The following is a 21153-nucleotide window of genomic DNA, read 5'->3' as shown; positions in this document are numbered from 1 at the left end:
GACACACGTACGTGTCGAAAACGTTTGTGTTTATTTTATTTAATTATGTTATATTTTGTGTGAAATAAAGTATGCTAAATCCGCTAATGTTACTATGTTTTATTTCTCTACAGTAAGGTTTATGGCAGCTTATTCAAAATATGAAGTGATGGAGGCACCACCGGGGATCGAACCCGGGATCTCCTGTTTACTAGACAGGCGCTTTGCCACTAAGCCATGGCGCCACGATGTCGAACTTCAATAAGGTAAAAAATCAATTGAAAGGATTTTGGCATTCAACAGTTTGGAGATGTCGTTGCAGCCAGTTGCTCTTGAACGCTTCGTATATGACGAAACAAATGACTCTACCAAAAGATTGGTAGATAACTGCACAATGATTTTCCTTGAAGCAACTGAATCTAAGTCACGCTCAGGATTTTCTGGAGTAAATGTTATAAACTAAATACCACTTCATAAAGAAATTAGTTTTCCAACACAAGTGTCCCTTCGATAGCTCAGTTGGTAGAGCGGTGGACTGTAGTGATATGATTCTCAGAAATCCATAGGTCACTGGTTCGAATCCGGTTCGAAGGAAGTTTTTTTGATAATGTGATTTGTAGATGAAAAGTTTCTGCTGTGTGGCCGGTAGCACGACAATTTAAAGCAGACAATTCAAAGCCGAAAATTCAAAGCCGTTTATTCAAAGCTGATGATTCAAAGACGAAAATTCAAAGCGGTTGATTCAAAGACGAAAATTCAAAGCCGTCAATTAAAAGCCGATAATTCAAAGCTGAGATTAACGACAAAAAACAAAACCGAGAAAAGCCGACAATTCAAACCTAAAATAGTTCATAAGAAAACAGTTTCAATTTAATTACATACCAAAAGCCGACAATTCTAACAGAAAATAGTTCGCAAGAAAACTACATGCCAAAGTTGTGAGCAATTCCACGCAGATACTGAGCCGTTGTTCGAGCATCATACTGTTGCACAATGCGAAGGATCCGTTCATTTAGTTGTTCAGATTTCCTTTTTCGAGATGGAGGATTGTGGCCTGCCACAAGACGTTCCATTAGAACTTCGTTATGTTTTTGCTCTTTCTTAAGAGCGTTGATGCAGCGAAAGATGGACGGACGAAAGCAACCGACAGTTGATTGAAAACGTCTATGCCACCCTTCAATGCTATTGTTGGTACGATGCTCTCCACGCAAAGTGCGCTGATAAATATTCCAAAGTTCATTTGGGAACACAGCAGGTCTTCGATGCCCGTGGTGAGTTGGTCGACCAATCCAAGTGTCCTCAAAGTAATCAACTACAGGTTGAATTCGGTGATCAAATTCTTCATCTATCACTAGGGCTTGTAATGCGTTCTCAACGTCTTGTTCTGGTACAAAAGCTAGTGCTGCCAGGCTCCGCGCACTCATTGCAAACTTTCCATCATCTTCTTTATAAGCTGCTACCAATCCAAATTGCTGTATTTTACGCCAAACACATTGCTGTAAATGGAAAAAGCAGCCCGTCAGTGAAAATTGTCTTGAATGGCATTGATTGCAGCCTTCTCAAAGTCTGTCATCCAGGACATTGGATTTATTTGAGGTCGAAGGTTTTTTATAGCCTGCAAAAGTCGACAATAGGTTTGAGCAGCTTTGTTCGGAAGAAGAGCATAGACAAGAGGTACAATATTGTGCCTAATTCAATAGCATGGATGGTATATAGCTGTTGAAAGAGATGGCTTGGAGCTGTGCTAAACGTTCCATCAGAGAAATAGCTTTGACTCTGAGAGAGAAGTTCAAGGTTACGCTGGGTACTGAAGATGCATATGCGATCATTTCCAGGCCCAGAATCATAAAGCAGAAACACAGCACCATCATTCAATTTCTTGAATTCTAATGGAATTACCAGTTCTTCAGCATTTGACGGCTCCACAGGAATATTTTGTACTTGCCTTCTGGCTCGCTGAATGCTGCGTTTCAAAACACGTTCCTCAGGAATTTGAGCTGCTGCATTTGGATGCAAAATCTGCTGTTGCTGCCGTAATGATTTGCTGAGTTGTAGCGTAAGACGTTGCTGCTTGCAACTTAACCTGGGCACAAACGTCCAAAACCTGCTTACGCTGACCATTTGGAGCGTGGTTATGTTCTCCAACAAATTTCACTGCCTTTTCATTGCAGACATGCATTCTTGCTTTGCACTTATTTTCCTTCCAATACTCTTCACACAACCAGAAGCTTAACCCCTCACCAAGCTTACTATCCCTGTCGTGATTATAGCAGTAGCCGCCATGGCATGCTTTATTCCTTCCTCTTTCCGTTTTCGTGAAAGAAGCATCCATACTACTCCTTGTTCGACTTCTGACTAACTTCAGCATTGCAAAACGATGGACTTTTGAGTACAGCACGAGCTCGCACTCTTATCACATCACAATAAGATTAATTAATTTCAATTATTGACTTTTCCAATCAAGCGGATTAATTATCGTCAACTTTGAACTGCCGGCTTTCAATTGTCGGCTTTCAATTGACCGCTTGGAATTGTCGTCTTTGAATTATCGGCTTTCAATCGACCGCTTTGAATTGTTATCTTTGAATTATCGGCTTTGAATTTACCACTTTGAATTATCGGCTTTGAATAGACGCATAACCGTGTGGGCTTATGACCAAATATAGGTCAGAAATGTGAAAGTAGGCTGTCTTGAAATGGAATATATTTTATTGTGATGAACCGGACAGAGTGATGGACTACAGACAGATAATCGATAACAGCTTTATAAGATTGAATTGCATGATTCAAAAAATAATAGGCTACATAAAATAAAATAGCTACATAACTTCAAACGTTTTCGGCAAAAATTTATGCCCTCGTCAGAAAAATACCTTAATTAATCTAAACAAAAACAAATTTCGTGAAGTGTGATGGACTAATTCTATAAAATTCGAATGATTTCTATATCAAAGCTTGAGCTTCGTCATATACCATCAGTAACTAGCTACAATGACATCTTCAAACTTTTGAATGCAAAAATCCGTTCAATTAATTTTTTACCTTATTGAAAGTCGACATCGTGGCGCCATGGCTTAGTGGCAAAGCGCCTGTCTAGTAAACAGGAGATCCCGGGTTCGATCCCCGGTGGTGCCTCCATAATTTTACATTTTGTTAAAAATCTGATATCACGCAGTTATCGGTTCTGATTCAGGAAGTGATGACATAAAGTCTGGATTAATTTCAAGGGCTTGATTAATCTGTATATAAACAGTGTGGAATAAATTGAAGAGTTTGAACAGGACAAACCAAGCAAATGAATGCTGAAAATTTAATATGAAATAAAAAGATTGTAAAATTGGCGCCACTTGATCTGAATGAATTTAATTCAAAGACAACAACAGGCCGGAATGGAAAAACTAAATAGGCACACGCTTCTCTGAACTAAAAGTAACGACATTAAACAAATGCACATAATTAAGCTAAAAAACCGCCATAATAAAAATGCTTTTCCACCAATCACCGACGAGAAGGAGGAACCTGGTGATGACGTCACCATTCATTCCACATCAGATGAGTAGAGTTGCGTATTATTGTGTACACATTCAGAGCTTCTGATCAGGTGTAACATGTCAATGAAATAAAATGCCAAACAACTAGATTAATTAATAGAAAGAGTTTTCAGCGAGAATTGAACTCGCGACCCCCGGTTTACAAGACCAGTGCTCTAACCACTGAGCTATGAAGGCTTACTATACCTGTCATATTTGACATTGATGATGCTGCCATATGTATTTAATCAATTGTTCTAGAGTTCCTTTCTACAGGTAAGCACTTTAACATGCAGATATCCAATCCAGCACGAACCAATCAGAAGCTACGCTGTTCATGACGTCATCAAGTTTGCGTTTAGAAAGAACAAACGAAAAACGCAATTTCTAGCTAAATTAAGTCATCGCTTTGCCATCGGTTGGCTTGGCGCAGAAGGTTAGGGCGGTGGTAGGCTAGTCATTTCATTGACGTGGGTTTGATTCTCACCACGGCTATAGCTCATTTTTCTTCTGTAATTACCGAACAAAGTTCAAAGTAATAATCAAGTCTCTGGCTGAATGCTGGAATGGTCACAATTGGACAGACAACGTAACATCTGATTGGATCGTGGTGGATAGGATATCTGCATGTTAAAGTGCCTACCCTTTCTACAAGAACGTGCAGACAACACAAAAAAACAATTTGTTACTTTCACCTGTGCTGATAGTTTTACATCATGTAAGCTTTTATACGATTACGAATTGATTGACCCTTGAAAATCTCACCATAGCTCATCAGGCTCTTCAATAGAAAAGGAAACGCAAAATCAATCGACTACATTTCACCCAACAAGTCTGCATGTGCACAGTTAAAAATAATATTTCAGATACACAATCATAGAAAGATGGCACCGAATCCACGAGGTAGATAACCGTACTGTATTTACGCCTAGTCTAGTCTAATTTCAAGGGCGTGTTCACATTGTACAAAACCATTTTGGAAAAGAAAAAAAAGTTTGAACAGCACGAAACCAAAACAAATCAATGCTCGTCGTATTCTTTGCCCACCGACACTCTCGCTTTATTTAGCCAAGGCTTTTCCTTGCTCCAAATCGAAGCACAAAATAAACGCTGGACAGTATTTGTAAACACATAAAACTAAAAAAGACCAAACCATCAAAGCTGTAACATGGATGAGCTTGTCACAGACACAATCTGAACGAGGCCCATCCGAATGGAACAAATTCAAATTTAAATTGAAAACTTTCGGCACAAAATGTATCTACTGCCAAACGAACCACTTATTTTTTCATAATTTTTTCATCATTTTCTCTTTCATCCTACTTCTTCGTCTTTATGATTAGCTTCAAAAATTCCATTCCATTCCTTACGATTAAAATAAAACAAGCTATGTGATTGACACTTTTACAGTAGAAGTGCATTTGTGATCTGTACTTTCTACACCTATTCGGTCATAAAGCCACACAGTGAAATCTTTCCATCTACAAACCCACATGCATTTAAAATTAATAAGCAGCTTCCTTCGAACCGGATTCGAACCAGTGACCTATGGATTTCTGAGAATCATACCTCTACAGTCCACCGCTCTACCAACTGAGCTATCGAAGGGACACTTATGTTGGAAAACTATTTTCTTTATAAAGTTGTTTTAGTTTATTTGATTTACTCCAGAAAATCCTGAGCGTGACTTAGATGCAGTTGCTTCAAGGAAATCATTGTGCAGTTATCTACCAATCTTTTGGTAAAGTCATTTGTTTCGTTATATGCGAAGCGTCAAGAGCAACTGACTACCGCGACATCTCCAAACTGTTGAATGTCAAAACACTTTTAATTGATTTTTTACCTTACTGAAGTACGACATCGTGGCGCCATGGCTTAGTGGCAAAGCGCCTGTCTAGTAAACAGGAGATCCCGGGTTCGGTCCCCGGTGGTGCCTCCATCACTTCATACTTTGAGTAAGCAGCCACAAACCTTACTTTGTTGCAGTGCTCTACTTCATGGATTCTACGACGACATCCACGATTTTCTATTCTGGAAACATCATTTTATCTGTGGATTTGTTGGCATAAAACTTCAATAACCTTTATCATTATTGATTATGATCATGTCCTTGCATGGTAAAGTAGATATTGCATTTAAACCGAAATTATAAAACGCTTCATTTCCACCAATCACTGATGAGAAAGAGGAACATGATGATGACGTCATCATTCATTCCACTCCAGATGAGTAGAGTTGCGTATTATTGTGCACTCTTTCAGAGCTGCGGATCAGGGGCAGACTGCACAATTAAGTGAACAAAATGATAAACAACAACTGAATGAGCCTTCAGTGAGAATTGAACTCGCGACCCCTGGTTTACAAGACCAGTGCTCTAACCACTGAGCTATGAAGGCCTAGGCTACTATTGCTGTCAAATTTACATTGAAAACTTTGATTGATTGAATCTTTATCCTCGGACTGGTAAAGCTTCTTGCAGAGCTTAATCCTGGCAGTTTCGCATACTTGTAGAGGCTTTGAATCACTCACGCAGGCCCGTTCACCGAGATTGACAGAGTGAAGTTTCCGATTGTTGAAGTCTTGTTGCTTGGGAACCATTCCATCCATTAGATGCCGCTGAATGGAGAGCAGTCCTTAACGTGCGTTGCTCAAGCGCACACCCCGAGAGTCGAACCGGCGTCGCTTGATCTTGAAGATTCTTCGTCAACTTTTGGCACACTTTCGGCATTGTTCTTCAACTTTCGTCAACTTTGTCAACTTTTTCAACTTGATCTTGAAGATTCTTCGTCAACTTTCGGCACAAATTGTATTGGCTGACAAATGAACCGCTTCTTTTTCATGACAATGACAGCAATGATTTTCTCTTCCTTTTTCTCTTTCATATAGTTTATAGTTTTTCTTCTTCTTCTTCTTCATCCTCTCAATACTATTGAATATGAAAATCCTTTCAATTGATTTTTTACCTTACTGAAGTTTGACATCGTGGCGCCATGGCTTAGTGGCAAAGCGCCTGTCTAGTAAACAGGAGATCCCGGGTTCGATTCCCGGTGGTGCCTTTGTAACTTAATATTGTGTTAAAAATCTGATGTTCACATTGTACAAAACCATTTTGGAAGAGAAAAAAAAGTTTGAACAGCACGAAACCAAAACAAGTCAATGCTCATCGTATTCTTTGCCAACCAACACTTTCGCTTTATTTAGCCAAGGCTTTTCTTTACTCCAAATCGAAGCACAAAATAAACGCTGGACAGTATTTGTAAACACATAAAACTACAAAAGAACAAACCAACAAAGCTGTAACATGGATGAGCTTGTCACAGACACAATCTGAACGAGGCCCATCCGAATGGAACAAATTCAAATTTAAATTGAAAACTTTCGGCACAAAATGTATCTACTGCCAAACGAACCACTTCTTTTTTCATCATTTTTTCATTATTTTCTCTTTCATATATTTCTTTGTCTTTATAATTAGCTTCAAAATTCCATTCCATTCCTTACGATTAAAATAAAGAAGCTATGTGATTGACACTTTTGCAGTAGAAGTGCATTTGTGATCTGTACTTTCTACACCTATTCGGTCATAAAGCCACACAGTGAAATCTTTCCATCTACAAACCCACATGCATTTAAAATTAATAAACAGCTTCATTCGAACCGGATTCGAACCAGCGACCTATGGATTTCTGAAAATCATACCTCTACAGTCCACCGCTCTACCAACTGAGCTATCGAAGGGACACTTATGTTGGAAAACTATTTTCTTTATAAAGTTGTTTTAGTTTATTTGATTTACTCCAGAAAATCCTGAGCGTGACGTAGATGTAGTTGCTTCAAGGAAAATCATTGTGCAGTTATCTACCAATCTTTTTGTGGAGTCATTTATTTCGTCATATACGAAGCCATCAAAAGCAACTGGCTACAGCGACATCTCGAAACTATTGAATGTCAAAATACTTTTAATTGATTTTTTACCTTACTGAAGTTTGACATCGTGGCGCCATGGCTTAGTGGCAAAGCGCCTGTCTAGTAAACAGGAGATCCCGGGTTCGATCCCCGGTTGTGCCTCCACCACTTCATACTTTGAGTAAGCAGCTACAAACCTTACTTTGTTGCAGTGCTCTACTTCGTGGATTGTACGACGACATCCACGACTTTGTGTTCTGGAAATATCATTCTATCTGTGGATTTGTTTGCATGAAACTTCAATAACCTTTATGATTATTGATCATGATCTTGTCCTTACATGGTAAAGTAGATATTGCATTTAAACCAAAATTATAAAACGCTTAATTTCCACCAATCACTGATGAGAAAGAGGAACTTGATGATGACGTCATCATTCATTCCACTCCAGATGAGTAGAGTTGCGTATTATTGTGTACTCTTTTAGAGCATCGGATCAGGTGTACACTGTACAATTAAGTGAAATAAAATGATAAACAACAACTGAATGAGCCTTCAGCAAGAATTGAACTCGCGACCCCTGGTTTACAAGACCAGTGCTCTAACCACTGAGCTATGAAGGCTTAGGCTGCTATTGCTGTCAAATTTAAATTGAAAACTTTGATTGATTGAATCTTTATCCTCGGACTGGGAAAGCTTCTTGCAGAGCTTAATCCTGGCAGTTTCGCATACTTGTAGAGGCTTTGAATCACTGACGCAGGCCCGGTCACCGAGATTGACAGAGTGAAGTTTCCGATTGTTTTTACTCTCGCTTTATTTAGCCAAGGCTTTTCCTTACTCCAAATCGAAGCACAAAATAAACGCTGGACAGTATTTGTAAACACATAAAACTACAAAAGAACAAACCAACAAAGCTGTCGCATGGATGAGCTTGTCACAGACACAATCTGAACGAGGCCCATCCGAATGGAATAAATTCAAATTTAAATTGAAAACTTTCGACACAAAATGTATCTACTGCCAAACGAACCACTTCTTTTTTCATAATTTTTTCATCATTTTCTCTTTCATACATTTCTTCGTCTTTATGATTAGCTTCAAAATTCCGTTTCATTCCTTACGATTAAAACAAAGAAGCTATGTGATTGACACTTTTGCAGTAGAAGTGCATTTGTGATCTGTACTTTCTACACCTATTCGGTCATAAAGCCACACAGTGAAATCTTTCCATCGACAAACTACATGCATTTAAAATTAATAAGCAGCTTCCTTCGAACCGGATTCGAACCAGTGACCTATGGATTTCTGAGAATCATACCTCTACAGTCCACCGCTCTACCAACTGAGCTATCGAAGGGACACTTATGTTGGAAAACTATTTTCTTTATAAAGTTGTTTTAGTTTATTTGATTTACTCCAGAAAATCCTGAGCGTGACTTAGATGCAGTTGCTTCAAGGAAATCATTGTGCAGTTATCTACCAATCTTTTGGTAAAGTCATTTGTTTCGTTATATGCGAAGCGTCAAGAGCAACTGACTACCGCGACATCTCCAAACTGTTGAATGTCAAAACACTTTTAATTGATTTTTTACCTTACTGAAGTACGACATCGTGGCGCCATGGCTTAGTGGCAAAGCGCCTGTCTAGTAAACAGGAGATCCCGGGTTCGGTCCCCGGTGGTGCCTCCATCACTTCTTACTTTGAGTAAGCAGCCACAAACCTTACTTTGTTGCAGTGCTCTACTTCATGGATTCTACGACGACATCCACGATTTTCTATTCTGGAAACATCATTTTATCTGTGGATTTGTTGGCATAAAACTTCAATAACCTTTATCATTATTGATTATGATCATGTCCTTGCATGGTAAAGTAGATATTGCATTTAAACCGAAATTATAAAACGCTTCATTTCCACCAATCACTGATGAGAAAGAGGAACATGATGATGACGTCATCATTCATTCCACTCCAGATGAGTAGAGTTGCGTATTATTGTGCACTCTTTCAGAGCTGCGGATCAGGGGCAGACTGCACAATTAAGTGAACAAAATGATAAACAACAACTGAATGAGCCTTCAGTGAGAATTGAACTCGCGACCCCTGGTTTACAAGACCAGTGCTCTAACCACTGAGCTATGAAGGCCTAGGCTACTATTGCTGTCAAATTTAAATTGAAAACTTTGATTGATTGAATCTTTATCCTCGGACTGGTAAAGCTTCTTGCAGAGCTTAATCCTGGCAGTTTCGCATACTTGTAGAGGCTTTGAATCACTCACGCAGGCCCGTTCACCGAGATTGACAGAGTGAAGTTTCCGATTGTTGAAGTCTTGTTGCTTGGGAACCATTCCATCCATTAGATGCCGCTGAATGGAGAGCAGTCCTTAACGTGCGTTGCTCAAGCGCACACCCCGAGAGTCGAACCGGCGTCGCTTGATCTTGAAGATTCTTCGTCAACTTTTGGCACACTTTCGGCATTGTTCTTCAACTTTCGTCAACTTTGTCAACTTTTTCAACTTGATCTTGAAGATTCTTCGTCAACTTTCGGCACAAATTGTATTGGCTGACAAATGAACCGCTTCTTTTTCATGACAATGACAGCAATGATTTTCTCTTCCTTTTTCTCTTTCATATAGTTTATAGTTTTTCTTCTTCTTCTTCTTCATCCTCTCAATACTATTGAATATGAAAATCCTTTCAATTGATTTTTTACCTTACTGAAGTTTGACATCGTGGCGCCATGGCTTAGTGGCAAAGCGCCTGTCTAGTAAACAGGAGATCCCGGGTTCGATTCCCGGTGGTGCCTCTGTAACTTAATATTGTGTTAAAAATCTGATGTTCACATTGTACAAAACCATTTTGGAAGAGAAAAAAAAGTTTGAACAGCACGAAACCAAAACAAGTCAATGCTCATCGTATTCTTTGCCCACCAACACTTTCGCTTTATTTAGCCAAGGCTTTTCTTTACTCCAAATCGAAGCACAAAATAAACGCTGGACAGTATTTGTAAACACATAAAACTACAAAAGAACAAACCAACAAAGCTGTCACATGGATGAGCTTGTCACAGACACAATCTGAACGAGGCCCATCCGAATGGAACAAATTCAAATTTAAATTGAAAACTTTCGGCACAAAATGTATCTACTGCCAAACGAACCACTTCTTTTTTCATCATTTTTTCATTATTTTCTCTTTCATATATTTCTTTGTCTTTATAATTAGCTTCAAAATTCCATTCCATTCCTTACGATTAAAATAAAGAAGCTATGTGATTGACACTTTTGCAGTAGAAGTGCATTTGTGATCTGTACTTTCTACACCTATTCGGTCATAAAGCCACACAGTGAAATCTTTCCATCTACAAACCCACATGCATTTAAAATTAATAAACAGCTTCCTTCGAACCGGATTCGAACCAGCGACCTATGGATTTCTGAAAATCATACCTCTACAGACCACCGCTCTACCAACTGAGCTATCGAAGGGACACTTATGTTGGAAAACTATTTTCTTTATAAAGTTGTTTTAGTTTATTTGATTTACTCCAGAAAATCCTGAGCGTGACGTAGATGTAGTTGCTTCAAGGAAAATCATTGTGCAGTTATCTACCAATCTTTTTGTGGAGTCATTTATTTCGTCATATACGAAGCCATCAAAAGCAACTGGCTACAGCGACATCTCGAAACTATTGAATGTCAAAATACTTTTAATTGATTTTTTACCTTACTGAAGTTTGACATCGTGGCGCCATGGCTTAGTGGCAAAGCGCCTGTCTAGTAAACAGGAGATCCCGGGTTCGATCCCCGGTTGTGCCTCCACCACTTCATACTTTGAGTAAGCAGCTACAAACCTTACTTTGTTGCAGTGCTCTACTTCGTGGATTGTACGACGACATCCACGACTTTCTGTTCTGGAAATATCATTTTATCTGTGGATTTGTTTGCATGAAACTTCAATAACCTTTATGATTATTGATCATGATCTTGTCCTTACATGGTAAAGTAGATATTGCATTTAAACCAAAATTATAAAACGCTTAATTTCCACCAATCACTGATGAGAAAGAGGAACTTGATGATGACGTCATCATTCATTCCACTCCAGATGAGTAGAGTTGCGTATTATTGTGTACTCTTTTAGAGCATCGGATCAGGTGTACACTGTACAATTAAGTGAAATAAAATGATAAACAACAACTGAATGAGCCTTCAGCAAGAATTGAACTCGCGACCCCTGGTTTACAAGACCAGTGCTCTAACCACTGAGCTATGAAGGCTTAGGCTGCTATTGCTGTCAAATTTAAATTGAAAACTTTGATTGATTGAATCTTTATCCTCGGACTGGGAAAGCTTCTTGCAGAGCTTAATCCTGGCAGTTTCGCATACTTGTAGAGGCTTTGAATCACTGACGCAGGCCCGTTCACCGAGATTGACAGAGTGAAGTTTCCGATTGTTTTTACTCTCGCTTTATTTAGCCAAGGCTTTTCCTTACTCCAAATCGAAGCACAAAATAAACGCTGGACAGTATTTGTAAACACATAAAACTACAAAAGAACAAACCAACAAAGCTGTCACATGGATGAGCTTGTCACAGACACAATCTGAACGAGGCCCATCCGAATGGAACAAATTCAAATTTAAATTGAAAACTTTCGACACAAAATGTATCTACTGCCAAACGAACCACTTCTTTTTTCATCATTTTTTCATCATTTTCTCTTTCACATATTTCTTTGTCTTTATAATTAGCTTCAAAATTCCATTCCATTCCTTACGATTAAAATAAAGAAGCTATGTGATTGACACTTTTGCAGTAGAAGTGCATTTGTGATCTGTACTTTCTACACCTATTCGGTCATAAAGCCACACAGTGAAATCTTTCCATCTACAAACCCACATGCATTTAAAATTAATAAACAGCTTCCTTCGAACCGGATTCGAACCAGCGACCTATGGATTTCTGAAAATCATACCTCTACAGTCCACCGCTCTACCAACTGAGCTATCGAAGGGACACTTATGTTGGAAAACTATTTTCTTTATAAAGTTGTTTTAGTTTATTTGATTTACTCCAGAAAATCCTGATTGTGACGTAGATGTAGTTGCTTCAAGGAAAATCATTGTGCAGTTATCTACCAATCTTTTTGTGGAGTCATTTATTTCGTCATATACGAAGCCATCAAAAGCAACTGGCTACAGCGACATCTTGAAACTATTGAATGTCAAAATACTTTTAATTGATTTTTTACCTTACTGAAGTTTGACATCGTGGCGCCATGGCTTAGTGGCAAAGCGCCTGTCTAGTAAACAGGAGATCCCGGGTTCGATCCCCGGTTGTGCCTCCACCACTTCATACTTTGAGTAAGCAGCTACAAACCTTACTTTGTTGCAGTGCTCTACTTCGTGGATTGTACGACGACATCCACGACTTTCTGTTCTGGAAATATCATTTTATCTGTGGATTTGTTTGCATGAAACTTCAATAACCTTTATGATTATTGATCATGATCTTGTCCTTACATGGTAAAGTAGATATTGCATTTAAACCAAAATTATAAAACGCTTAATTTCCACCAATCACTGATGAGAAAGAGGAACTTGATGATGACGTCATCATTCATTCCACTCCAGATGAGTAGAGTTGCGTATTATTGTGTACTCTTTTAGAGCATCGGATCAGGTGTACACTGTACAATTAAGTGAAATAAAATGATAAACAACAACTGAATGAGCCTTCAGCAAGAATTGAACTCGCGACCCCTGGTTTACAAGACCAGTGCTCTAACCACTGAGCTATGAAGGCTTAGGCTGCTATTGCTGTCAAATTTAAATTGAAAACTTTGATTGATTGAATCTTTATCCTCGGACTGGGAAAGCTTCTTGCAGAGCTTAATCCTGGCAGTTTCGCATACTTGTAGAGGCTTTGAATCACTGACGCAGGCCCGTTCACCGAGATTGACAGAGTGAAGTTTCCGATTGTTTTTACTCTCGCTTTATTTAGCCAAGGCTTTTCCTTACTCCAAATCGAAGCACAAAATAAACGCTGGACAGTATTTGTAAACACATAAAACTACAAAAGAACAAACCAACAAAGCTGTCGCATGGATGAGCTTGTCACAGACACAATCTGAACGAGGCCCATCCGAATGGAATAAATTCAAATTTAAATTGAAAACTTTCGACACAAAATGTATCTACTGCCAAACGAACCACTTCTTTTTTCATAATTTTTTCATCATTTTCTCTTTCATACATTTCTTCGTCTTTATGATTAGCTTCAAAATTCCGTTTCATTCCTTACGATTAAAACAAAGAAGCTATGTGATTGACACTTTTGCAGTAGAAGTGCATTTGTGATCTGTACTTTCTACACCTATTCGCTCATAAAGCCACACAGTGAAATCTTTCCATCGACAAACTACATGCATTTAAAATTAATAAACAGCTTCCTTCGAACCGGATTCGAACCAGTGACCTATGGATTTCTGAGAATCATACCACTACAGTCCACCGCTCTACCAACTGAGCTATCGAAGGGACACTTATGTTGGAAAACTATTTTCTTTATAAAGTTGTTTTAGTTTATTTTATTTACTCCAGAAAATCCTGAGCGTGACGTGGATGCAGTTGCTTCAAGGAAAATCATTGTGCAGTTATCTACCAATCTTTTGGTAAAGTCGTTTGTTTCGTCATATACGAAGTCGTCGAGAGGAACTGGCTGCAGCGACATCTCCAAACTATTGAATGTCAAAATCCTTTCAATTGATTTTTTACATTAATGAAGTTCAACATCGTGGCGCCATGGCTTAGTTGCAAAGCGCCTGTCTAGTAAACAGGAGATCCCGGGTTCGATCCCCGGTGGTGCCTCCATCACTTAATACTTTGAGTAAGCAGCCACAAACCTTACTTTGTTGCAGTGTTCTACTTCGTGGATTCTACGACGACATCCACGATTTTCTATTCTGGAAATATCATTTTATCTGTGGATTTGTTGGCATGAAACTTCAATAACCTTTATCATTATTAATCATGATTATGTCCTTACATGGTAAAGTAGATATTGCATTTAAACCAAAATTATAAAACGCTTCATTTCCACCAATCACTGATGAGAAGGAGGAACTTGATGATGACGTCATCATTATTCATCCCACTCCAGATGAGTAGATTTGCGTATTATTGTGTACTCTTTCAGAGCTTTGGTCAGGTGTGCACTGTACAATTAAGTGAACTAAAATGAAAAACAATGACCGAATGAGCCTTCAGCAAGAAGTGAACTCGCGACCAGGGGCGGATTTACCGGTTATAGGCGAATTCTTCGTAAACAATTCTTCGTAAAGTAATTCTTCGTAAGCAATTCTTCGTAAAACAATTGTTCGTAAACAGTTGTTGGTGAAATGAAATCCGTAAAAGAATTTTTCGTAAAGCATTTCTTCGTATACATCAAATCTCCATCGCATGCACGAATAAATGCTTTGGGAAGAATTGTTTTACAAAGAATTAACTTTACGAAGAATCGTTTTACGAAAAATTGCTTACGAAGAATTGCTTTACGAAGAACTGTTTACGAAGAAAACGTCGGACACCGGATTTACCTATGGCGCCGGGACGCAAGTTTTGAAAAGGTACCATTAAAAAATCCCCTTCGAACTTTGTTTGGTAATTTACTAATTACAGAAGAAAAAGAGCGTGGCAGTGGTGGGAAACAAACCCACGTCAATACAATGACTATCGCCGCCCTAACCCTCTGCACCAAATCAGGCAGTGGCAAACCGATGAGTTAATTTAGGTATTATTTGCCTTTTTCCTTTGTTGCTCAAAGGGGATTTTTTTATGGTACCTTTTCAAAAGTTGCCGCCGGGACGCCGCGGCACCCCTTAAAATTCCAATTTATTTTTTTTATGTCTGCATGCAAATTTCCTTTTTATGCTATAGTTTAACTTGTAAATTTCTATTTTACTAACGTAAAACAATGCGTGGTGTTTAGTCTCGGCTGGATCTGGTCTTGAACACATCTCTGCTAAATTTATTACGTATTTTATTCAAAACATGTTTGTGATCGAATTACTTGTTTGAGGAAATCTAATGTCATTTTTATACGTTGTTACCAATTACAATTACGCATTGAGACGTTTTTGCAACATTATCAGCATGAGTAGTTTAATTGTATTGTTCTTTTGCTCAATTGCATCATTGTCAGTTCACAATATTTTATTTTGCTGATAGGGCATAGGCCCGATTTCGCTTATTCTACAAAATAGAAATAGTAGACTCTTATTGCTGCAAGCGCTTTGTTCATATTTGAATTATTTTTTTATTCGCAATATCTTAACTGAGTAGCTACCACTCACTTGTACTAAGTAGGCTACACCTATGCCTCACCGTTTGAATGTTTTTTATAACTTAGTGCATTTTTTTGAGCTATGCACCAGTGAGCTTCAGGCACTCTAGGTTGGTGATTTATTGAAATGGATTTTGGTAGTTACCCCTTTTCAATCACCTGGAGCAATCACTGTTGTATAGCCTAAAGTTTTAGTGGAAAGTACCTAAATTATCATTTCACGTTCGTTAATGCTTTTAATTGCCACGAGCGGCATTATGGCATTGCCTCAACTTTACAACTGATTGTCACTTGTGGCGTTGATTTGTGATGTGGGAATGACTGGTAGCCTACCTGACTTAGATAGGAAATTTTATTGATAAAAACGCAAAAAAATTTCCCAAGCCATTTGCGGCGAGGTTGTTTCATACTTTTTTGGCGCCCCCTAAAATTTTGCACTAAATCCGCCACTGCTCGCGACCCCTGGTTTACAAGACCAGTGCTCTAACCACTTTATTTTGTACTTCGATTTGGAGCAAGGAAAAGCCTTGGCTAAATAAAGCGAGAGTGTTGGTGGGCAAAGAATACGATGAGCATTGATTTGTTTTGGATTCGTGCTGTTCAAAACTTTTTATTCTCTTCCAAAATGGTTTTGTACATTATGTACATGATCTTGAAATTAGACTAGAATTATATTGGAGTAATCTATTTCGTGGATTCGGTGCCATCTTTTTATGTTTATGTATCTGGAAATATCATTTTTATTTGTGCACATGCAGATTTGTTGGGTGAAATGTAGTCGATTGATTTTGCGTTTCCTTTTCTATTGAAGAGCCTGATGAGCCATGGTGGAATTTTCAAGGGTCAATCAATTTGAGTTACTCTAGAACAGGGGTCACCAAATGGCGGCCCGCCACGCTGCATCGCTGCGGCCCGCGGAAGGTATCAGCGTACAAGTTGTAATGTTTTACGGACTGGATGGAGGCGTGGGTTCGAATCCCACTTCTGACACCACGTAATGTTTTACAGACTTCTGACGTCTAACTTGCTTCGGACGAACTCTCATGTACAAACAAATATCTTTATTGAATCTCAAACATGTACTCAGACTAACATACTAGCAATGTATACGCCCACATAGCTGCGGCACCAAACGATTGACTTGGACAACTAGTTGAACTCGAATTGGAGAATCTGCCGCAACGCTGCCAGGAAAGCGTATTTAACAGCGGCCAATCAAGAGGTCATGGAAAACGCGCAAGGCAAAATGTGAAACACGAGGTACAAACTTAAAAGGCAAGTTCTCAAAAGATTAAAAGTTTAAAGGCACATCTCCAATATATTACACAAGTATAACCAAAAATACTTTTCTTGAGGGAGTTAAAGAGCACGAAGGCAAAAATTACTTTCCTGGAAGCATATTTTCGCATTGCATACGATTCCACCGACCGACCAATCAGATTATAGTTCTAGGTGGGGAGTGCTTAAAGTTATTCCAATGCGATGTCCAGCCACATTGTTCCAGTGGTTGATTAAAACGTCTGTTTTCGAATTTTGAAATTGTCTGTGAGCATAGGGTTGCTTATTTTAAGTTTGCAAATGTCATGTAAACACTAGTGCGAGTTTCACCGTTATTGTGTTTCACGAGCAGTGTTCTCTTTATGCAAGTTTTTGTTGGCAAAATGGGTCGGTGTGCCAACTCAATTTATAATAAATTGGCAATACATTACATATAAATTTAGAGACTTTTTCTGATTGTAGTATGAAAATATTTAGCTTAGTAGGCCTACTGCAAAACGTTTTTTTTTTAGAAATATGGAACGCTTCACGATTTTGCGTGTCATCCTTGCGCAGGAGCCATGCTAATCTGTATCGTTCCAATTATAGTATATGTACTGCCGAAGCAAGTACTGCAAAATGTTGTTAATCAACAAATTCTTGCCACGCTGATGAGCACCGCAAGTGACAGTTGTCTATAATAAAAGAAAGACGGTTTTATAGATTCTCACAAAAAGGATGAAAAACCAACTCATTGCTTTTTTAGAGGGAAGACTGTTCATAAATTACGATTTTTCGGTGATTTCCACAAGCGTTTGTTTCATGGTACCTGGTGTGATGATGTCTAGTTTAGCGTTGGTGGTGCCTTCAACATTTAGTTGCAGAATGGTCACTCCTTGACGTACAACAGCTGGTGCTGTTCGCCCTGACAAGGGCGCTGTGCTTGGTCTGGGAGTGCCATTCTGATGATTGTTCTTCCGCATAACTTTATAGCAACAGTTGTAGCAAGTTTAGTTTCCCAAAGTCGGTACTTGCGGGGGCGGTCACGTAGAGGTAGGCTACTTGCTTTCGTCGGCAGAGAGTGCTGCTTGTGAGTGTGGTGAAATGCAGACGGCAGCACACATTATCAAGGATTGCCGGCTATACAGACCTCCTCATGGTATAGAAGGCCTAGTTTCCATCGATGACGACACCAGGCAGTGGTTAACCAACGGATGCCCTGGCATATAGCGACAACACGAGAGAAGAGAAGATGGTACCTGGTTTCTTTTTCCCTGTTATTGGAGCCTATTTTTCGCTGATATGTTTGCAGGTCACTATTGTTGCCTGTATTGCGATGTGTCAAACATTTCCTTGTTTACTGAAACTGTTAATTGCAAGATATCTTTTGCGAAGCGAAGTAACAACACCACTCTTGCTTGGCGATGAATATTCTGATGAAACCGCTCGCCTCGCTATAAGTGCACAAAACAAGTGGCCTCTATTTATTAGGCATTGTTAAAAAAGTCAAAAGTGTTGTAAAAGGAGCTTGGCCTGGCAGTAGCGTTGTTCGATTAATTTTGTTGCTACGGTATTCTAACATAAATATGAACAACATGTAACGCTGGATACTGGGTACGAAATGCGTTCTTTTCTAGCATAAGAGTCAACCTACCTAACATTTTATTAGTGCGGCCCACCACAGCTCTCCTTAGTGCCAAAGTGGCCCGCATGCAAAAAAGGTTGGTGACCCCTGCTGTAGAACAATTGGTTTGATACATATGGCAGCATCATCAATGTCAAATATGACAGGTATAGTAAGCCTTCATAGCTCAGTGGTTAGAGCACTGGTCTTGTAAACCAGTGGTCGCGAGTTCAATTCTCGCTGAAGGCTCTTTCAATTATTAATAATCAATCTAGTTGTTTATTGTTTTAGTTCACTTAATTGTACACTGTGCACCTGATCTAAAGCTCTGAAAGAGTACACAATAATACGCAAATCTACTTATCTGGAGTGGAATGAATGATGACGTCATCATCAGGTTCCTTTTTCTCGTCAGTGATTGGTGAAAACAAAGCGTTTTATGATGGCAGATGTTTCGCTCAATCTTGTGCAATTGTTTAATGTCGTTACTTTTAGTTCAGAGAAGTTTGTGCTTATTTAGTTATTCCATTCCGGCCTGTTGTTGTCTTTGGATTAAATTCATTCAGATCAAGTGGCGCAAATTTTACAGTCTTCTTCTTGGTTTGGTTTGTCCTGTTCAAACTCTTCATTTCATTCCAAGCCGTTTATGTACAGTGTGAATAAACCCTTGAAATTATACAAGGCCTTATGTCGTCACTTCCTGAATCGGAACCGATAACTGTGTGATATCATATGTTCAACAAAATGAAAAGTTGTGGAGGCACCACCGGGGATCGAACCCGGGATCTCCTGTTTACTAGACAGGCGCTTTGCCACTAAGCCATGGCGCCACAATGTCGAACATCAATAAGGTAAAAAATCAAATGAAAGGATTTTGACATTCAACAGTATATGACGAAACGGTAGGCACTTTAACAAGCATATTTCTAATAAACCACGAACTAATCAGAAGCTACGCTGTTCATGACGTCATCAAGGTTGCGTCTAGGAAGAATAAAGGAAAAACGCAAATTCTAGCTAAATTAAATCAATGCTTTGTCATCGGTTGACTTGGCGCATTGGGTTAGGGCGGTGGTAGTCATTACATTGGCGTGGGTTTGATTCCCACATCTGCTATAGCTCTTTTTTCTTCTGTAATTACCAAACACAGTTCAAAGTGATAATTACATGTAATTCTCTGGCTGAATGCTGGAATGGTCACAATTGGACAGATAACGGAGCATCTCATTGCTTCGTGGTTGGATTGGACAGAAGTCCATGGATTGGATATCTGCATGTTAAAGTGCCTTCCTGACGAAACAAATGACTCTACCAAAAGATTGGTAGATAACTGCACAATGATTTTCTTTGAAGCAACTGCATCCACGTCACGCTCAAGATATTCAGTAGGCTAAATGTAATAAACTAAATACCACTTTTGAAAGAAGTTAGTTTTTATTTTTGGTCATGAAGCCATACAGCAGAAACTTTTTTAATTTTTGATCTGTAAATCACATTACTAAAAATTCCTTGGAATCGGATTCGAACCAGTGACCTATGGATTTCTGGGAATCATACCACTACAGTCCACCGCTCTACCAACTGAGCTATCGAAGGGACACTTCTGTTTTAAAATTAATTTCTTTATAAAGTAGTATTTAGTTTGTAACATTTACTCCAGAAAATCCTGAGCGTGACGTGGATGCAGTTGCGTCAAGGAAAATCATTGTGCAGTTATAACTACCAATCTTTTTACTGAAAAGTTTGGATGTTCATCAGGACAATTATCGTTTCTAGCACTAGTTGCTACGTTCATCTGATGAAATTGAAAGTAAAATTAACAACAAACAAGATGGTTTATTGCTTCACTGACGTTTCGCACACAATGACAATGCGCATCCTCAGAGCGAATAACATACAAAATAAAGTTTCACCAGGTTATATACTGCAGTGCGATTGAAGGCAAGAAAAAATAAAACACGCAATATTTAAATACGCAATAATCTTTATCATTATTGATCGTGATCATGTCCTTGCATGGTAAAGTAGATATTGCATTTTAACCAAAATTATAAAACGCTTCATTTCCACCAATCACTGATGAGAAAGAGGAACCTGATGATGACGTCATCATTCATTCCACACCAGGTAAGTAGATTTGCGTATCATTGTGTACTCTTTCAGAGCTTCGGATCAGGTGTGCACTGTACAATTAAGTGAACTAAAATAATAAACAACCGCTATCTCCGTTTGAAGCAAGTTAATTGCGCAATATCTCCTCCAAACTGTTGAATGCCAAAATCCTTCAGATTGATTTTTTATCTTATTGAAGTTCGACATCGTGGCGCCATGGCTTAGTGGTAAAGCGCCTGTCTAGTAAACAGGAGATCCCGGGTTCGATCCCCGGTGGTGCCTCCATAATTAAATAATTTGTTAAAAATCTGATATCATGCAGTTATTGGTTTCGATTCAGAAAGTGATATCATGCAAAGTTGTTTAATTTAAATGAACAGGTTAAGAAAAACTACATTGCAGT

At 38.8% G+C, this 21153-nt stretch overlaps 28 non-coding genes across 28 annotated transcripts; 12 read left to right on the top strand and 16 right to left on the bottom strand.

The window, feature by feature from the left end:
* Nucleotides 1-152: 152 nt before the first annotated feature.
* Trnat-agu (transfer RNA threonine (anticodon AGU)) lies at nucleotides 153-224 on the bottom strand. Its single transcript has one exon. It is a non-coding gene; the product is annotated as a tRNA-Thr (tRNA).
* A 259-nt stretch (nucleotides 225-483) lies between these two features.
* Trnay-gua (transfer RNA tyrosine (anticodon GUA)) lies at nucleotides 484-573 on the top strand. Its single transcript is given in 2 exon segments — nucleotides 484-520; nucleotides 538-573. It is a non-coding gene; the product is annotated as a tRNA-Tyr (tRNA).
* Nucleotides 574-3042: 2469 nt separating this feature from the next.
* Trnat-agu (transfer RNA threonine (anticodon AGU)) lies at nucleotides 3043-3114 on the top strand. Its single transcript has one exon. It is a non-coding gene; the product is annotated as a tRNA-Thr (tRNA).
* A 520-nt stretch (nucleotides 3115-3634) lies between these two features.
* Trnat-ugu (transfer RNA threonine (anticodon UGU)) lies at nucleotides 3635-3707 on the bottom strand. Its single transcript has one exon. It is a non-coding gene; the product is annotated as a tRNA-Thr (tRNA).
* Nucleotides 3708-5027: 1320 nt separating this feature from the next.
* On the bottom strand, nucleotides 5028-5117 carry Trnay-gua (transfer RNA tyrosine (anticodon GUA)). The gene is given in 2 exon segments: nucleotides 5028-5063; nucleotides 5081-5117. It is a non-coding gene; the product is annotated as a tRNA-Tyr (tRNA).
* Nucleotides 5118-5373: 256 nt separating this feature from the next.
* On the top strand, nucleotides 5374-5445 carry Trnat-agu (transfer RNA threonine (anticodon AGU)). The gene has a single exon. It is a non-coding gene; the product is annotated as a tRNA-Thr (tRNA).
* A 387-nt stretch (nucleotides 5446-5832) lies between these two features.
* On the bottom strand, nucleotides 5833-5905 carry Trnat-ugu (transfer RNA threonine (anticodon UGU)). Its single transcript has one exon. It is a non-coding gene; the product is annotated as a tRNA-Thr (tRNA).
* Nucleotides 5906-6493: 588 nt separating this feature from the next.
* Trnat-agu (transfer RNA threonine (anticodon AGU)) lies at nucleotides 6494-6565 on the top strand. The gene has a single exon. It is a non-coding gene; the product is annotated as a tRNA-Thr (tRNA).
* Nucleotides 6566-7157: 592 nt separating this feature from the next.
* Nucleotides 7158-7247, bottom strand: Trnay-gua (transfer RNA tyrosine (anticodon GUA)). Its single transcript is given in 2 exon segments — nucleotides 7158-7193; nucleotides 7211-7247. It is a non-coding gene; the product is annotated as a tRNA-Tyr (tRNA).
* Nucleotides 7248-7505: 258 nt separating this feature from the next.
* Nucleotides 7506-7577, top strand: Trnat-agu (transfer RNA threonine (anticodon AGU)). Its single transcript has one exon. It is a non-coding gene; the product is annotated as a tRNA-Thr (tRNA).
* A 388-nt stretch (nucleotides 7578-7965) lies between these two features.
* Trnat-ugu (transfer RNA threonine (anticodon UGU)) lies at nucleotides 7966-8038 on the bottom strand. Its single transcript has one exon. It is a non-coding gene; the product is annotated as a tRNA-Thr (tRNA).
* Nucleotides 8039-8682: 644 nt separating this feature from the next.
* On the bottom strand, nucleotides 8683-8772 carry Trnay-gua (transfer RNA tyrosine (anticodon GUA)). The gene is given in 2 exon segments: nucleotides 8683-8718; nucleotides 8736-8772. It is a non-coding gene; the product is annotated as a tRNA-Tyr (tRNA).
* Nucleotides 8773-9028: 256 nt separating this feature from the next.
* On the top strand, nucleotides 9029-9100 carry Trnat-agu (transfer RNA threonine (anticodon AGU)). Its single transcript has one exon. It is a non-coding gene; the product is annotated as a tRNA-Thr (tRNA).
* A 387-nt stretch (nucleotides 9101-9487) lies between these two features.
* On the bottom strand, nucleotides 9488-9560 carry Trnat-ugu (transfer RNA threonine (anticodon UGU)). The gene has a single exon. It is a non-coding gene; the product is annotated as a tRNA-Thr (tRNA).
* Nucleotides 9561-10148: 588 nt separating this feature from the next.
* Nucleotides 10149-10220, top strand: Trnat-agu (transfer RNA threonine (anticodon AGU)). The gene has a single exon. It is a non-coding gene; the product is annotated as a tRNA-Thr (tRNA).
* A 592-nt stretch (nucleotides 10221-10812) lies between these two features.
* Nucleotides 10813-10902, bottom strand: Trnay-gua (transfer RNA tyrosine (anticodon GUA)). The gene is given in 2 exon segments: nucleotides 10813-10848; nucleotides 10866-10902. It is a non-coding gene; the product is annotated as a tRNA-Tyr (tRNA).
* A 258-nt stretch (nucleotides 10903-11160) lies between these two features.
* On the top strand, nucleotides 11161-11232 carry Trnat-agu (transfer RNA threonine (anticodon AGU)). Its single transcript has one exon. It is a non-coding gene; the product is annotated as a tRNA-Thr (tRNA).
* Nucleotides 11233-11620: 388 nt separating this feature from the next.
* Nucleotides 11621-11693, bottom strand: Trnat-ugu (transfer RNA threonine (anticodon UGU)). Its single transcript has one exon. It is a non-coding gene; the product is annotated as a tRNA-Thr (tRNA).
* Nucleotides 11694-12338: 645 nt separating this feature from the next.
* Trnay-gua (transfer RNA tyrosine (anticodon GUA)) lies at nucleotides 12339-12428 on the bottom strand. The gene is given in 2 exon segments: nucleotides 12339-12374; nucleotides 12392-12428. It is a non-coding gene; the product is annotated as a tRNA-Tyr (tRNA).
* A 258-nt stretch (nucleotides 12429-12686) lies between these two features.
* Trnat-agu (transfer RNA threonine (anticodon AGU)) lies at nucleotides 12687-12758 on the top strand. The gene has a single exon. It is a non-coding gene; the product is annotated as a tRNA-Thr (tRNA).
* A 388-nt stretch (nucleotides 12759-13146) lies between these two features.
* Trnat-ugu (transfer RNA threonine (anticodon UGU)) lies at nucleotides 13147-13219 on the bottom strand. The gene has a single exon. It is a non-coding gene; the product is annotated as a tRNA-Thr (tRNA).
* A 644-nt stretch (nucleotides 13220-13863) lies between these two features.
* Trnay-gua (transfer RNA tyrosine (anticodon GUA)) lies at nucleotides 13864-13953 on the bottom strand. The gene is given in 2 exon segments: nucleotides 13864-13899; nucleotides 13917-13953. It is a non-coding gene; the product is annotated as a tRNA-Tyr (tRNA).
* Nucleotides 13954-14211: 258 nt separating this feature from the next.
* Nucleotides 14212-14283, top strand: Trnat-agu (transfer RNA threonine (anticodon AGU)). Its single transcript has one exon. It is a non-coding gene; the product is annotated as a tRNA-Thr (tRNA).
* A 3262-nt stretch (nucleotides 14284-17545) lies between these two features.
* On the bottom strand, nucleotides 17546-17647 carry LOC145784925 (U6 spliceosomal RNA). The gene has a single exon (XR_014291089.1). It is a non-coding gene; the product is annotated as a U6 spliceosomal RNA (small nuclear RNA).
* A 1167-nt stretch (nucleotides 17648-18814) lies between these two features.
* Trnat-ugu (transfer RNA threonine (anticodon UGU)) lies at nucleotides 18815-18887 on the top strand. The gene has a single exon. It is a non-coding gene; the product is annotated as a tRNA-Thr (tRNA).
* Nucleotides 18888-19396: 509 nt separating this feature from the next.
* Trnat-agu (transfer RNA threonine (anticodon AGU)) lies at nucleotides 19397-19468 on the bottom strand. The gene has a single exon. It is a non-coding gene; the product is annotated as a tRNA-Thr (tRNA).
* Nucleotides 19469-20144: 676 nt separating this feature from the next.
* On the bottom strand, nucleotides 20145-20234 carry Trnay-gua (transfer RNA tyrosine (anticodon GUA)). Its single transcript is given in 2 exon segments — nucleotides 20145-20180; nucleotides 20198-20234. It is a non-coding gene; the product is annotated as a tRNA-Tyr (tRNA).
* Nucleotides 20235-20960: 726 nt separating this feature from the next.
* On the top strand, nucleotides 20961-21032 carry Trnat-agu (transfer RNA threonine (anticodon AGU)). Its single transcript has one exon. It is a non-coding gene; the product is annotated as a tRNA-Thr (tRNA).
* Nucleotides 21033-21153: the final 121 nt, after the last annotated feature.

The sequence above is a fragment of the Aplidium turbinatum genome, chromosome 15 (genome assembly GCF_918807975.1).
Source record: "Aplidium turbinatum chromosome 15, kaAplTurb1.1, whole genome shotgun sequence".
Classification (NCBI taxonomy): domain Eukaryota; kingdom Metazoa; phylum Chordata; class Ascidiacea; order Aplousobranchia; family Polyclinidae; genus Aplidium; species Aplidium turbinatum.
This window is presented reverse-complemented; position numbering and strand designations above follow the sequence as displayed.